The sequence below is a fragment of the Zonotrichia leucophrys genome, chromosome 5, assembly GCF_028769735.1.
Source record: "Zonotrichia leucophrys gambelii isolate GWCS_2022_RI chromosome 5, RI_Zleu_2.0, whole genome shotgun sequence".
Lineage (NCBI taxonomy): Eukaryota > Metazoa > Chordata > Aves > Passeriformes > Passerellidae > Zonotrichia > Zonotrichia leucophrys.
In genome coordinates this window covers 46,823,804-46,841,197 of record NC_088175.1, presented here as the reverse complement: position 1 = coordinate 46,841,197, position 17,394 = coordinate 46,823,804, and the positions used below count along the sequence as shown (strand labels likewise).

The window sequence follows — 17,394 nt, the reverse complement described above, 5'->3', positions numbered from 1 at the left end:
TGCAGATTTTAATAGGCTTATGATTTGTGGAATAGTACTTCAGAGTTTTATGTTAATCTGCCTTCTTTAGCACCTGTGGTAGACTGTAGGAGGCCTTATACATAAAGTGAGGTATGATGCAGCAAGTCAGTATTCAAGTGTTAAACATGCTCTTCTGTGTCTGAGAGGTATTGGCAATTACTGCTGCTGAAATAGAAATGAGAGAAGTATTTCTGATAGATTTTAGTAGTAGGAAGATCAAAATTACCTGGGGATTGTAATGGTCATGGATGAAAGCAGATACCTTCTGATGAGGACAGGTAAATTCCCAGTCACTTTATCTCTGCTAGGAATTATCACTGACCACTTGCTGAAAACTTTGTTGTCATGCCCTGAATAAGACTTTTTCCACTGAAAAATCATGTCCCGTGACAAACATTTAAATCAGCCTGTCTTACCAGAGTGATTATTACCTTTGATAGAGGAGCAGGAGCATTGTGTTCTGTTCCATATGTTGTATGACTAAACTACTGCTAAAAAAACTGCAGTGTTGTGACAGCTTAATATTGATTGGCAATTCAGTTTATTCAAACAGATACTACTGCAGATAAAAATGTGAAATTATAGTTCTAAACACTATTTCAGTCAGACTTGCTCTCCTCTGCTGTGGTTACCTCAGAAAAATTTGCAGTTCCACATAAATTGCTATTTCAAACATTTTTCTTTATGTTTTAATTTTCTATAATAACATCTGCAGAAATCTCAGAAAAGAATACTTAACTTTTTGCAACTAAAAAGCCCTTTTTTTTAGCAGGGAAACACTTCTATGTAATTATGTTTTCAACAACTCATTTTACTTTTAATACTTGTTCAGAATTTGTGGCAGAAACCATCTCAAGGTTCAATTTGCATATTTCTGTATTCATCTATTGCAGTCATAACTTGTCCAGAATTTCAATTGTCTCTCTAGCTTTCCTCTGGCAGCAAAAGTGAACACTGTGTTTTGAAATGTAGTTGCACTTAATTTGGTAAATTAAATGGTAGTAAAAACAAGAAGAGGCCTGAATACTTTGTGGGGATGGTATTTGATAAGCTGAAACAATTTTCGTATTTAAAAGACATTCAAAGCAATTTGCATAAAATATTTGACAGTAACAATTAGTCTTCCTTAGAAAATTTATTTCTGGGAAAGGATTCTCTTCAGATAATGTAGGACACCTTTGTTGGGTAGTTGGAACAGATGAAACTTTGTTTGAAAGGAAGAGCTCCAGGATGCTGCAGTACAACACTGCCTCTCTAAGATGTTGGTCAGTAATATTGCCTAACTGCATATTAATGCGTTTGCTTGGCAAATGTGAGTCAAATTGGAAAACATATCTGCCCCAGACATCTGGATTCTCAATCTAAATGTGGTTCAAGTGGAAAAATTGTGCATAAAACTGATAAATACGTAAATACTCCAAATACTGGTCTTAAGCTGCAGGGAAGGAGTGAGGTCTTCTTGTGATCTGATTGAATCTGACAGTTACAGAGTCACCAGTGCTGCTTTGGGACCTGCTCCAGTGTCACTTCTGTGTCAGTAAACACGTGTTGTACCTCTGTAACTGAGAGAATATCTTTGATAGTCAACTAATTCGTCATTGTTTCAGTGCTTTAGGTAGATCACTATTGCTTTCCATAGTGGCAACAACCAGGTGTTTATCTTTCAAATAGATTATACTGAATATTCTAGAAGTATACTTGTAGTGTACAGTATGAAACACAACTTAATAGCAACCAGGACAAAATTAAAAATGTAACCTGTATTAGGTTACAGCAAAGGCACATCTGGGTCATCATCTGTTCTCCAACATTGGCCAGAAGCAGATGGAAGATAATACTGATTTATTTTGCCTCTAGAACTTTGATTGTGATTCTTCTGTGTCACTTCAGTGACTTCTGTCACTTCTGTGCCACAGTGTAAGAAGGGCCTCTTTGTAGCACTTGCTATGCAGTCTGTTGTGAAAGAAACTTTGATAAGCAAAATTAAAAACTGTGGCATTCTATAACTAATACTAAATTTATTTTTCTAAGGCAAGTGACTTTTGTATTCAATTTTGCCACCAGATAAAGTTTAAAAACCTATCAGTCAGTTCTCAGAATTCAGAGGTTTGCAAATACTGTCCAATAACAAGAAAGATTTTATTATTCCTGAGAGAAAATCAGCTCGGTGTGTGTGTCATATGATTCAAATTCTTGGCAATATGAAGGTTACATGAGATAGCATTTCTCATATTTTATGTTGAAAACTATGTTGCTAAACATCTTTATTTTGGAGGGTTACAGTAGATTTCTCCCCTTTTGGATTTTTATTTTGTAACCTGTCTTTTGTTACTCAGTTTGACTTGCATTCCTGGAAGCAGAGTCTCAGAATTCATGTTTGGAAAAACAGCACTATTTAAAAATATTTAGAGGTATTCTAAAGCATAGAAGGTGAGACATGAAGAGAAATCCTGAGAGTTCAACAGGTCCACACTTAATTCTACTAATTCATCAGTTATTATCAGTTTGAACTTTCTCATCATGTTAGATGTAGTAATGGTATTATTTAAGTGGGGGGAAAAGCAGATTCCAGTGTTTAAGGCTTGGGCTTCAAGCTTCCATATTTAATTCTGTGTTGTGCTGAACATGATTTTGGTATGGTTTTTTGGTCACATTATATGGTTTAGACAAAACCATGTATCAGAGGATACATGATTTCCAAAAAGTTGAAATAACAGCATAATCATCCTGTTGACTTTTCAGGGGTCCACCTATAAAATTCTGGACTTAGTAAAATAAGTTGCTAGTCTTGAATCTTTCTGATAATGTCTTTTTCCCAAGAGGTTGCACAGTACCAGAATATCATTGTACTGACATTGAACTGATAGTGCTCACATAATTTCTCTGAAAAAAACAAATGGAAATACACTGTAAAAGATTGTATTGTTGATCAGTTTTCATTTTTCTTTCCTTTGCTCTCAGGAACATTCTGTTTGTTATACTCATCATAGGATGGCTGCAGAGTCTGGGAGATTGCAGTCAAGGGTGTCTCTTTGTCAAACCCAGAGAACAGAGTTGATTTCTTGGCAAGGCTACATCATGGAGTGGGTGTGTTTGTGCTGCTGTCATGGCACTGCTTCCCTACCCCTGCTGGAAGGCCAGTTAGTGTTCCCTACACTGCAGGTGCCAAGCGGGGTGACCCCTTTGGCATGGCAGCAGCCATTCCTTGGGCCAGGACTCTCCCTGTGTTAGTGCCAGTGTCCAGGTAATTCCCTGTGGCATCCTTGGGGACATTAGTGTGTGCAGGGGTGTCTCCAGTGAGGTGTCTGGCTGGTTCTGCCTGTGTGCCCATGCCCCAGGGGGTGTCTCCAGCTCTGTCAAACTGCCTCTGTGGTTTTAGCAAGGATGGGTTTTTGATGACCAGGCAGCAGAAAATCATGGCTGCTTGTCACACTGGGGCTGTGCCAGCAGTGCTGTTCAGGAATGAGCTCGTGTGTGGCAGGGAAATTCCTAAATTGCTCTTTTCCTGCAGATTTCTGAGCCCCTGCTTCTGTTAATCTTCTGCACGGGCCTGCCCTGCATGACTGTTGCACAAGACTGTTACTTAAGGAAAGGAAAAGAGAGGGATTAGCAGAAATGAGAGTCCCATGGCATGCTGTCCATTCCTGTATCTGCCTTCAACTTCCCTCCCTTCCCTCCTGGCTTCTGCCCACTACATGTTGTGTCCACACACTTCCTCCTGCCCTCAGTGTGTGCACATCATGTGTACAGGCATGCCAGAGCAGGGCCAGCCTTGTTTTAAGTGTCTTTGCTTAATATTTTATAAAAATATCAAATGATAGGGGGATGTTGGTTTTGATACAAGAACAAGCAGAACGGCACATGAGCAGTGGCCCCAGCAGCTCGTCTGGCTGGTTGCAGCTTTGGGGCTCACAGGGGAATTTCCCTGAGCAGGATGAGGAGGGTGCTACAAACCCATCCATCCCAGATGGCTCTCTGTGCTGTTGGGCAGCTGGAGCAGGCTTTACTCAGGCTTTACTCTTCGTGGATGTCTCCTTTTTGCTGGCCTTCAGCAACCCTCTCCCATTTGCTGCTGGTGCAGGATGTGCTCCCCTGTGTTTGCTCACACACAGGTACCTCACTGAAGCCATGGAGCTCCTTGGAGTGTTGACATGGTAAGCTCTGACTGCTATGAAGTGATCATTGCTGCTAATTGTGGCCTTGTGGTTGCCAAGTGTTCCTAATAACTCCGTGTTCTGGATATTTTTGGTCATCGTGATGAAAAGCAGACGTGTTTGTGCTCTGCTCACTGCTGTAAATAAAACAAGTCTGGCTTAGGAATTGTGTTGGGCTGCTGTGCAGTTGCTCTCCAGCCTGGCTGGGAAGGAGGTGAACTGATGAAAGGTGGTAAAAAACAAACCAAAACAAAAAGTCTTTCATGTTGGAAAGAAGACGCACTTTGCTGATATAACAGGCTATGTGAAATCAGTGACTTCTGTTTTTATAGTTTTTATATCTCTAAAAAGGAGGAAGTAACACATGGAATTTTGGTTTTATCTAAGATGTCAGGTATGTTTATAAAGTGTATTTCAGTACAGGTCCATCATTCCCTATAGAAATGTGTATAAAACACTGTTAATTTTGTGTACATGCACTTCATCTGTTCTGAGTGCCATTCAGTGTGTACAAATGGCAGAATATTGCATGGTATAGATTTGCTGTACCCGTGCAGTGACTGCACCACATGTGCACAGTCTGTTTTTAGGAAAAGGAATTCCTGTGTGTTGTGGTGTCTGCTCTTCCTTCCCCTGCACTTCACCCTTCAAGCAGCTGGTAAGCCCAGGTAGAGAAGCTGCAGTGAGACATTTCTGCAAGGCCACCAGGAGAAACATGCCAGGTGGACATGTTTGCTTTGTTGTTTCTATAAGGAATTTTATGAAGTTTCTAGATTTTACAGGAATTTGCATAAAAATTCCTAATGGGTGGCTGCAAGAGCCTCATTATTTTTCACATGCAGCCATTTCTGAAGCAGACAGAAGATGGAATATCCAAAGCCCTCTAATCATTTGGCTGCTGTCATGTTTGCATAACCTTTGGTTTAAACAATTGAGATCTCAGCAGCTTGCATTCAAAAACTGAAGTGTGGTGCTGAGATAAATACCATAAAACACAGGCCAGTTCTGGGGTTTGTCAGTATCTTGTGTAAACTTTGACAAATACATTAGTATGACAACAAACAGTAGTGAACTGTGTGACATTTTAGAATGATTTCTAAAGAAAAAGGCATAAGGATCAATTCTTTATAGTAAAAGACTTACCTCTGCTGTTACATTAAAAGTGTGTGCCATTCTAGAACAAGAGCACAAAATAAAGGTGTAAACAAAAGAGCATTTGACAATCTGCACATGTTGTAAAAAATTCTTGCAGCTGTTCACATTCTTTTTCAATATTACAGCCCAGAATTATGACTTAAATTAATTGGCTTTTAGGATTCATGGAAAATGCCATGTAAGCCTGCTTTAATGAGGATTATTTTTAGTAATTCCCTCCCTGTACTCAGTCATGGGGGCAGGCTTTGGTACCTAGTGATCCAACAAAGTATTTAAAAATTACTTTACCTAATGTCTATAGATAAAACAAACAAACAAATCCCACAAGCCCCTTTCTCCGCCTCTCCCCTAGATCTTGAACTCTGAGGTCCAAAACTCTGCTTGGGAGCTAAGAATTTGAATTGGATGTTTAACAGTCTAAAGTCCCACAATGTTTGTAAATAAACAAATTTATTTGATTTTCTATACAGATTATTTGACTTTTGAGGACAAAACCAGCTTCTTTTGATTAAATTAAGTCCTTTATTCAGTTGCACACTTTGTAAAATATTTACTTGGAATGTTACTTGGTTAAACATCACTTTAGAGAATACAAATCCTTTGTTATATGTAAGTAAATTCCATACAATTGGCATGTAATAGTCTCTTTCAGGTATATGAAATGAAATATCTTTCTAGATCTCACTGTAACTGTAGTAATAATAATAGTAACTGTATTATTAGTAATAATAATAATAACTGTAGTAATAATAATAATAATACACTTTAAATCAACTTGGATTATGAGGTTGCCATGATTTTCAGCACTTCTTCTTTAGAAACTTCATATTTTTCCTTGTCTGCATTATAATACAGTGTTTGTAATATTCTAATTTCCAAATTCAAGATGCAACCTGCACATGATAACAGTAGGCAATGGAATGGATTAATTTAAAATCAGTCCAGCAAATCATATTAAATTTAATCAATTACTTATTCCAACCAGTTTAATGATAAGGTATTTTGTAGAGATTTTCATCAAAATCAGGTCTGTAGCACCTCTGGTGTTTGTTGTTAAAGCAGTGGTGAATTTTGGCTGCATCATCACATTCATGTCTTGTTGCACCAATGGGCTCCAGCAGATGACACAGCAGCATCATGCTGATGCAGCCAGCTCTCACCCTGTGTATTCATTTAGAAAATGCATTAATTTAGTTTCTGTGCGTAAGAGAGGATTTGAAGAAGGAAGAAGGGTGGTAAGTAAGAGTATTTAAAATTTGTAGTGAGTTGTTGACTAGCAGCACCTGGCAGGATGTCTCACAGGACTGAACCAGAAAGCTGCATTACTAAATGTCCTTGAAAAACAGGAAAGAACAAGATCTGAAATTTTAGCAGCATGAGGAACTTGGACAAAAAGTGGCATCAACACAAGTGTGGTACTGAAAGAGAAGGTAAGGGGTACTGTGGGATTTATGTGAGCTGTGATAGTGAAGGTCTTCCTGAAAGCTTGAGGGTTTCTTTGCTACTTAGAACTATGGTAAGATAAAAGGAACAAGAAGATGGTCAAATGCATCAGGATACCTACTCATATTTCTTGTTAGGAGGAGACACAGATAAGAAATACTTATCATTGGAGTCATCGCATTTATTGTACATGGCTGATAGTTCTTGCTGATACAGGGTGTTTCATTCAGTATGTGCACTCAGTAATGCCACACTGTCCAGAAATTATCTGTTGATCTTCAGAATTGTGTTCTGTACTCATTGGTGATTTGCTTGTGTGTTGTCTGAAATTGGAGTCATGCTGGTTTTGGGATGCCAAAGCCATTGCTAATGCTTGAACTTCTCAGTTTTTGTTTTCACTACCCATTCTTTTTTATCCAGCCATTGCAATCTGACTCACCCTTCTGAAAGCTCTAAATATGAATTGTGAGGAAAGAATTTCAAACAGTATGATTATAGTTTGGACTTAGAACTTCACCAGTATTTCACTGTACCCCAAGGTACAGAAGTTTTTATTAAACTTCTCCTTGCCATGTACTGTGATTACATAGCAGAACTACACTTTCTGCATTTTTTCTTGAAATGTCAATGAAATAAGAACAAAACAGGTGTTTGGAACAAAACCTTCTGGAAGGAAGATCAGATAGCCTAGGAGAAGATTTGTCAGGGTTTTAAAATGGATTAGCTGGCAATCCAAAATCTGGCAAAGATGGCTTTCTCTGTGGCTAGTTAGCTGGATGTTGCTACTAGCAGTGGTTTAGAAGGCCGTGGAACAGAAAGGGATTGTACCAAGATTTCCTAGAATTTGTACCAAAGAAATAATTTTGCTGGAAGGACTGCTAGTGCACTTCTGCCTCTTTGGTCCCACAGCAAGCTCAAGGATGTCTTCTTTCCTCTGGTTGTGTTTGCCCTGCCAAACAGTTTTTACAGAGAACAGGAATTTTTTTAAGAACATCCAAACATGCCTCTTCAGCTAGATGACCAACTAGTATGTTTTGGGAGTTTACTTTTTCACTTCTGTAACCAAAGTTAGAGGAATTACCTCCTGGAGTTCTAACCTTCTTATTTCCTGAAGCCATTTAAAAATTCCATAGAAAAGTATCAGTTCAGCAAACTTAAGACTGAAGGATTAGTTTTACAGTTGCCGGTTCAAAATTGGTTTACTGGTTCTCCATTGTCTTTATCTCTTACAAAAAATGCTTCATGCTTGTTTTCACTTGGATTCTTAGAAAGCAAACATTTTGTCAATTATCAAGAAATTTTTAATAAGGTTTCATAATAAATAGCTCCCACATCTTATGTGCATTGAACCACCAAAAAGTGTAAGATATTAAATAAAATCTGTGTCTGTATGAAAGAGGTGGCTGCTGTCAATGCACTGAAAAGTACAATCAGAAAGTTGAAAATATTAACATTAAGTTAAATGAAAATATTGCATTTTCTGTGTTTTCCTTTTTCATAGTTTAAATATTTGTATTAGAATATATATTAGAATATATGTTGATGGATGCTGTCTTGGAGGGAGCACTTTACTAAATCAAGCAGGCTTGAAATCTCAGAATCTCTTGGGCTTTTCAGGCTTTGTAGCAACATTCTTCCTTGATCACACAGATTTGATGTGTTAATCAAGGTGGACACTGCTCTACAACATGCTACTTAATCATGCACAACATATGTCTTTCAGTTCCCAAATTTGCTTCAGGTATTCTTTTCTATGAACTGTTTACCCTTAAAATGACTTTATGGCTGGAATTTCTTTTCTCCAGAAAAATGGGATATGTCTGATGACTGCTCTAGTAACATGATTTTTTCATGATGTGCAGTGTGCCTAATTCTGGTTGTTGCTTCAAGGTTGGTTTTTGGATTAAGCAATTTCTACAGCAGCTTCCATTAATGTTGTTAAAGCTGCACTACTCTTTGAAACATAACTGGAGATTTACATTCCAGCCTATTAAGGAGCAGAGAGGTCTGGCAGTGGAGTTGGCAGGAGGGATTTTAGGTTCTGTCAAGTTCACCAGCACAGCTAACATGGTGCGTCATCTGTGCCTGAGCGTGGAAAAGCCCTCGCTGGCTGGATTCAAGATTCAGAACCTTTTATTCGCAATTTCCTCAGAAAAACCCACAAAACACCACTTGTCATCCTTGAAATTCTGCAGCCATTGCAGGTCATCTCAGAAATATCCTCTTCCAGCAGCTGACACTTGTTTCATGGATCCAGAAACGGGGCTGCACCAACGGAGCTGATCCAAGAAAACTTCTTCCAGGAGCAGCTGGTCAGTGTCGGTCCTGTTGTCCTTTGGTGCAGCTGTGCACAGAACATCTGGTGCCCCTGCCAAAAATGGAGGAAAGCTTTTCAGTAATATCAAGATTGGTTTAAAAGGCCCAAAGCTGTCCTGCAGCATGATGTCAAGTATGTACTGAAGAGACCCCACTGCGGGCAGTTGGTGGAAAATGCCTCTGCCAGGGGCAGTGCTACAGCCAGGCAAACATGGGCTAGGGTTCACCTGCCAGAACCCTGTGGATGCATTGGACATAGATAAAGATACATAAAACTGGCATCAGCTTTCTTGCCAATAATTTCTGTCTCTCTTGGTTGAACATGCTCTTTTTATATATTTATTTAGGTTTTTTGAGATTCTTTCAGTTGTGCTCTCTCCTGATAGTCTCTTGGTTCAGATCCATAAACTTCCTAATTATTTTGTTCTTTTGCCCCTGCTATAACTCTTTATGAGACTAATGTTGTAGGATTTTTGACTTGGTTTGACATGTATAGCACAGCTATACATGGCTCCTAGTGCTCTTCCTTTGTAGTCCATGTTTCCACATGGAGTTACCCTGTCCCTTGTACAGAACTTTCTCTTTGGGAGGCTCAGGAGGCTCTTTCAGTCTGTGTCTGCCAGGCTGTGATGCCAGTCAGCAGCAGTCCTGCCCTCCAGCATGTTTACCACTCTCCCAGATTTGATGTCAGTCAGAAATGTGATGAGGGTGCATTTCATGCCATTTTCCATGTTGTTAATGAAAACATTCACCACAGTATCAGGCCCTGAAAAGAGGATTCAGAACCACCTACCTGCTAAACCTTGAGCCTGACAATGCAGTCAGTTTTCCACTCTTTCCTCCAGACTTTCTCTCCCAGCTTGTCCCCAAGGGTACCAAAGGAGCCTGCAAAAGACAGACTGCTCTTTCCTTAGATACCGAGCTTGGTATTTCATTGAAGAAAATGATCCTGTTTTCCTTGGTCAGTTGTTTTTTTGTGTTCTAAATCACTTTTGTGTTCTTCCTGTGTCTGGAAATGCTCTCTATGAGGACTTGCTCCCTACTGTCCAGTCTGTAGCTCCCCCAGACCTGTTCCTTGCCTTCTTTGAATTTTTGTCAAAGATTTTATTTCTGGTTCTCCAAAAAATCAGTTGGCAAGAGACTGAGTCTCCCAAGGGGAGAACCTTAAGGATTAGAAGTTCTCTTTCCTATGATGTCATTGAGGGTTCTTAGCATAAATAAAAAATTATTTTGCTATCACGTGCTATTCGGTGGAAAATTTTCAGTGAGCTCTACTTCCAAGTTATACTTCATCAGACACTGTTCAGTTTCTCCATGGTGAACTAGACCCAAAATCTTTTGGTAGCTGCTCTGAACTGAGCGTCGGCTCATTGCATGACAGAAGATGGATGTAAAATTCCATTTCTATCCAAATGTTTTTCTTCTAAAGTGAAAAACTGATTTTTCAGTGAATCACTTTACCATATATACCCATATAAATCTGATTTTTTTTTTTTTTTTGGAATTCATTCCTGCTAGTTGTAAAAATTGTATAGAATCTGCTCTGATGATGTGATGCATTTTTATTAAAAGTATGTGGAATTGGAAAATCACATGAATCTTAGAAAAGAACAGTAAAATTAAAGTTAAACAAGGTGAATGTATTAGTACATATTTGAAAGTTTATGACAGTATATATATTTAAAGTTTTTGCTTTAAAATTTAGGAGAGGAGATACTGCTGGGAGTAAGGTTGTATCCTGTGTACTTGTGAACTGATTTGGAAATATATTACTGGACTATACTGTAATATGGCATCTATTTTAATAGTTCTTTTAGTGTCTTAAGCATTTCTCTGCTCCCTAACTCAATTAAACAGGCTGGCTGTACAGCAGTTTACAGAGTATCCTATGTTAATGTTTTGCAGTGGCTGCAGAAGTGTTTTGGTCTGCCAAGGCTCCAGGAGCACCCTGCAGTTCCTAGATATATTATCAATTAATCACCCCTTCCAACTGAGCAGTTAATGGATATTGATCACTTTTTTATCGTGAATTGCAATGTATTCTATCATTTGAGTGTTGTTTGTCAAAACTTTTTACAAATTGCTGTGCAGGACCTTGTATCACAGCTGGTGTAGTTTAAGGTTTGGACAGAGTCACTGTGAATGAAGCCCTGCTGTGAAATAAAAGTCAAAAGGCATCTTGGCATCCCAACCATTTCCTTGGGAGAAGATTACAGCCTGAGTATGTTGAACTTTATTGCCATGGGCCTCATGACAGTATTCAGAAACATGCATGGCATTTCTGTTAAAGAAACTCAGATGTGCTGAGACGCTAGGGATGGCATTCTTGTTTTTATCAGTATCTTGCAAAAAAAGTTACATGTTTTTAGGCTTCTAGGGTACAGAAAAATACAGTGACAAATGTGTAATTTATGCACATAAAAATTGGGGTTCCTGATCTCCTAGAAGTAATTTGTAAAGAGGAGGAGGAAATGACTAACCTCAAGCCTAGACAGAAATGTGTTTATTGAGAAAGTGTGGGGGTTGGGGGGGCTTGACAGCTCTCCTTTGAGTGAAATGTTGTTCCTTGTTTTCACTTGCTGTGAGATCAGGAGTAGGATGGGACTGCACAGAGAAAATATGTTGCATTTGCTAGCTTGTGAATGTGTAGAGTAAAGCAAAAGGAAGCTTAAAAATCATTGAACACCACATGCTTGTATAATTGCATATGAACTGCCTTGATTGAATCCTGCTCCTTATACCACTGTGCTTCAAGGGCGGCAAACTTATGATGATTCAGGGCCAGGTGAAGACAAACATGAAGTTCCTCAGGAAGTAGAATACCTCTAAAATAAAACTGGATCTCCTGCCTGGAATGACAGCTCTACAATAACTTGCATCCTGTTGCTGACAGGGTGGGTTCCTTAATTAAATGGTCATTGCAAAAGCTTCTGATCAGGCAGAAAGACCAAAAAGTCAAAACAAATCAGTGAGGATTCTCCTGGGTTGGGTGCTGTTCCTTGGTCTTCTGCACTGGCATCACTCTGAGATGGCCATAGAGGGTGAAGGAATTGTTACATGTGGCAGAATTCAAAGTATGGGTCAAGTCTGAGATCTGGACTTGGTGTTCAATTATTGCTGTCAGCCCAGGCAGCAGTATGAGAAGCTGCTCATCAAAAGCCCAGGGATCTGATCAGTGTTAAACCTGGAAACCACAGACAATAAGTGTGTCCTTGTCTTGGTTTTATTAACTGTGAATCTCTGCACCAGTGTTTAGGCAGAACACAAAATAAAATTAAAAGCTTGTGTTAATGAGCGACACATAAAATGTATTAGGGTCATGCATGAAGGAAGAGTTGGTTTTTGCACATTAATACTTTGGAAGAGCTCTTTACATTCTTATCAAGACAAGAAGTTTTTAAAATAATTAGAATTTTGTAGGGCAGTATCTCCCAAGTTTTGAGTTTGTTCTTGTAGTTCTGTCAAAAGATAAAGCAGCAGGTAGTCAGCTCTGTGGACTTTCTCAGTGTGTCTACTTTTCATCCTGTTTCTCAGGTCCCAGAAGAGTTCTACTTAATAAAATTGTAGCTGCTTCAATAAGGTTTGATTTCACCTTTGTCAACAAAAAAAAGGAAAAGTTTGATCCCACTGTAAAGCAGAGCAGCAGCTGGCATTGATGGTGACTTCGCTAGACAAAGCTCTGTATGAATATTAGCAAGAAAGCAAATGTGCATGAATTTTCACCAAAAAAAGCAATTTTGCTTATGATTCTAATAGTAATATTTAAACTTTCATGTTAATTATGGGATGCTAGTAAAGGTAATATAAGTGATTATTGTTATATTGGCATTTATTTCAGCAAACTCTGTAATTTTAACTGTGGCTTTATCTGTGAAGTTAAAACTTGTAAGTTAAATACTTTTAAAAGTTATTTTGGAAATTCCAAGTAGTACTGTGGCTTTTCAAGGCAGCATATAATTATATTAGCTATAATCTGATATTGTTAAATAGGCAGTTTATTTACTTGCATTTTCGATTCTGCAAAGACTGACTGAATATAAAAGACATTGATGGTAACATCAGTTTACATAGAAGAGGATTTCTTTGATCAAAACTCATTTGTAATAGTTCAATTGCATTAATTGAATGAAGAAGATGAACGAGAAGATGACTTTGTAGGTGAATGTGTCAGATCTATGCAGCGTATCTAATAAAAATGAAAAATAACCTCATTAATATTAAGGCATGATTATGAATAACACTGCAGTTCTACCTGATGAATCTCTATTCCTTTTAGGAAACAAAACATTTTTCTAATGTTTTGAAGGAATTCCTTTACTGCTTTAGACAAAAGTAGTAGCTTGTGCACTGGGATTGACAGTTCATATTTCCAAAATATAAACTGCATCAATAATAAAAATTCTGTGATTTAGTAAAACCCTGCCCACATAATGCATCTGTTAGAACTGGGATTCAAACCTGACGCCAATGAAGTAATCTGTTGAATTTGTAACTTATGTTTCACCTGTAATTTGCAGCTGATGTTCTGCATAGTTACATGTGCTGACTTAACAGTTCTTGGTTTGGTGCTTTAAAAACACATCTGACCCTAAAGTTTCTGGCTCTTTTTTTTTTTTTTGGATTCATTTTGAGCTTAGTCCTGCAGGGTGATGAATGCTCTTTGTATGCCTGAAAATTGACTTCAGTTGTTCTCAGGAGGGACAGTGCAGTGTTGAGCAGCATTTTTAACAGCATGCACGCATCCTCCTGTGCTGCCAAAAAGGTATGGATCAAGTGCTGCCATGTTCAGCTTTTCAGTTTGGATGCATTCACTGCATGCTACAGTGATTTCATGTGATAGCCAGGCCTGTGGGTAATTCCATGTATTGGAGTGTTCCTGAAAGTAAGGCAAAATTAGATCCCAAGTTTTTGGCATACTCAGATTTCTGTAGATTATTAAAAATGTGGGTTCTGTTTAAAAAGCTTAGTGCCTAAAGCAGAATGGGTTTTAATGCAGGAAGATGCTGTATCAGGTAGCAGTTAATGAGGGAGACTATCAAGATGAATTTAAGACGAAAATTCCACCTTTAATGTTATCTAGATGTTCCATACATGTCTTCTAGATTTTTATCATGTGACTAAGAGAAAGCAGAAATCCCTGAGTGTAAGTTGTTGTTTAATGGAAGAAAAGAGGTCATTTTTCTCCACTGTTGTGGTACTTCACTGGCTTGGGCTTGCTCTTGTGGGATATCAGAGGGGGCTTAGCAGCCTTCTTGAGCCTGCATGTCAAGGAGCAGATCAGGGAAGATCTTTTCCTGGGGTGACTTTCCTCAGCTGTTCATCACTAGGACCACACTGCAGAGGGCATCTCAGCTTTGTGATGGTGTACAGTTCATGATTGTGTACAATTCCTGATGGTGTACAGTTCATGATGATGTACAGTTCCTGATGGTGTACAGTTCCTGATGGTGTACAATTATTGATGATGTACAATTCATGATGATGTACAGTTCATAAGGATGTGCAGTTCATGATTGTGTACAATTCCTGATGGTGTAAAATTCATGATAATGTATAGTTCCTGATAATGTACAGTTCATGATAGTTCATATAGTTCATTATACTATATAATGTATAGTTCATGATAGTGTACAGTTCATGAGGATGTACAATTCCTCATGGTGTACAGTTCCTGATGAATTCCTGTTCATCACTAGGACCACACTGCAGAGGGCATCTCAGGTTCATGATGATGTACAATTCATGATGGTGTATAGTTCCTGATTGTGTACAATTCATGATAATGTACAGTTCATGATGATGTACAGTTCAAGGTAGTGTACAATTCCTGATGGTGTGCAATACCTTGTTTTCCAAGCAAGCATTCCAGCTTGTTCTGAAATCAAGAGAGAGGAGCAGAGTTGACTCTCTCCTCCAGCACCAGAAGCCTAAGCCACCTACAAGATTCCAAAAGCTCCCCCATATCAGTCCCATGTGTCCAGCCAAGCAGTCAAAATCTGTAATGTCCAAGCTCTCAGCTCTGCAATCTAATGGCAATATGGAACCACCAAAGTTTTGTTGCATATTTAAACTGACTGGAGTATAAAAGTAATTCACGTGCATTGTCAAAGTAAGTGATGTAAGGAAAAGCATTCTGCTTTTATTATTCACTTGTCAATTCAGTGTAGCAAAGCTATTTTAAGTGTACATGAATTTCTGTAACCCTTCCAATCTGCTACAGAGTTCAGCAACTGTCTGGATATAGGATCAGTATGGCCAGAGCAATGTGCCAGGTTTTCACTCAATTAGGCATACATTCAAAGCAGTACTCCGCATATGTCATGGTGGAAGTCTGCATTTCACTGTCAAAGGACGTTGGATTTTTGGTGATTAATTTGCTGAAAATAATTTTTGTTCCCCAGATGTGTTTCAGCTTCATTTTGTGCAAATTAAGTGGAAAAGCTTTGATTATTTTATGGTATTTGATTTTTGTCTACTTTTGTAGCAGCAGTAAGAGTATTTTTCACAATTGGTAAAGACATTATATATAAGGCAGCTGGATTGCATTGTTTCAGGGGTCTAAATTAATTGCCTACAACACATATATGACATTTCCAGTACTTTGGTTTGTCTGTAAAATTGAGAAGCTGAGATTTCTCTCTTAACTTTGGCATTCTGTCTTGCAGCAACAATACAAGTAAACAATTAATTAGTTCCACTCAAACCAACAGTGTTGCAATTTATTCCTAACTGAGATAATTTTGTATTCCTTGTCATATACAGGAGAAGAAAAAAAACATAGAGAGATAATACTTCCACACTACAAGTCCATGTACTGCTGACATAGAATATGTGGAGAATTTCATACTTGAAGGAAGGAATGGGAAAATAATCTAATGTGTTGTTTATATGGTGATGATATATATCTTTGAGACATATGTTAGCTCTTGGAGTATTGAATGCTCTCTAGGTGAAGATACATTGCTCAGTTTTTATAAAGATATTTTTATGTATATTTTGGATAAAAGCCCAAACTCTTTCAAATAATTTGAGCTAAGGGATTAAGTAGGTAACCTGAAATTGAGGATGGATTATTTTATACCTGGTTATAAATAATCATGTACAGAAATAAGATATGTATTTCTTTGAAAGCTGTTGCACATTTCTAAAGATTGGAAAGTCAAATTTTAAGTGGGAAGCATTCTTGTTAAGTGAAAAAGTACTAAGAATATTTATCATATATTGAACTAAAAATATGTATGCTAACTTCCAAATGGGGATTAAGGCTGTGGATAACAATAGGGAATAACGCATAAATGGAAAATTGAAAGCAGCTGAGGCTGTGTCCTTTAGCCTTATGCTCTGAGATCTTACAAACTAATTTGGGTTTGCTACATACATGTTGCAATACCAAGAGGCATCATTGAAACATTTATTGAGTTTTTCAGTGTCTATTTTTGTTAGTTTTCCTCTGCCAGGTTTGAAGTGTGTTATGAAGTGTGAGCACTTGCCAAACTCGTGTTGTCCATGCACAGTGAGCATTCAGGCATTTGTGCAGAGTTAGACACATTGGAACCCTCAGTAACTCTGTGCAGGAATAAACCTTCACAACTGTGACCTGGTTGTGTCCCTTTTCAGAATTTATGTGTCAGCAGTTTTCTAAATGCTGCTGTACTTAACTATAATGGGCATTGCTATTCCATTTAGGTGAACTTGATTAAAGCAATAGAAGATGAAGGATTAGTTATTGAGACATCTCAGAGGTTGAAATAGACTTTAAAATTAAGAGAAGCAAAATAGTCTTGTGATGGGTTTTTTTGGTGTGTTGTTTTAAACCTGCAATCCACAGTCACTCTGCAGCCATTTAAGAACAAAGAATGAGATGGATACAAATAACATCCTAATAATCCATAACATTGTTGATTTTGTAAAGCAGATTTCATAGTTCTGCTATCACAATTGGCTGGTGCCAGGTTTCTGTTAGTTGCTCTGTTTTAGATAACTCTGATATGTTGAAGTCATAAATGTAAAGTCTGGCAGAGGAACACTTGAGATATTTCAATTTTGGCATTTGGTCAGTTGTTACAGTTAACAGGAGTGGTTTGAGTTGCAGGGTGCCCGCTGTAACAATGATGTTAAAATTTTTAAAATTAATTGTTCAACTGGAAATGTTGGTTGTCCATTGATCATCCAGGACCACAATGGTGATACATTTGTCAACTGTACGAGTATGTGCATTATTGTGTTCTTTAGTAGTGGCAAAAAGAGCTACTGAAAAAACACCTGATCACTTTTTTAAAAGTGTCATTTTTAACTCTTGTTAGGG

General features: G+C 38.1%; 1 protein-coding gene across 8 annotated transcripts in view; it reads left to right on the top strand.

The window, feature by feature from the left end:
- The window catches only part of SBF2 (SET binding factor 2), a 232,709-nt gene that overhangs the window by 149,315 nt on the left and 66,000 nt on the right, over positions 1-17,394 (top strand). The gene's annotated exons all lie outside the window — the stretch shown is intronic.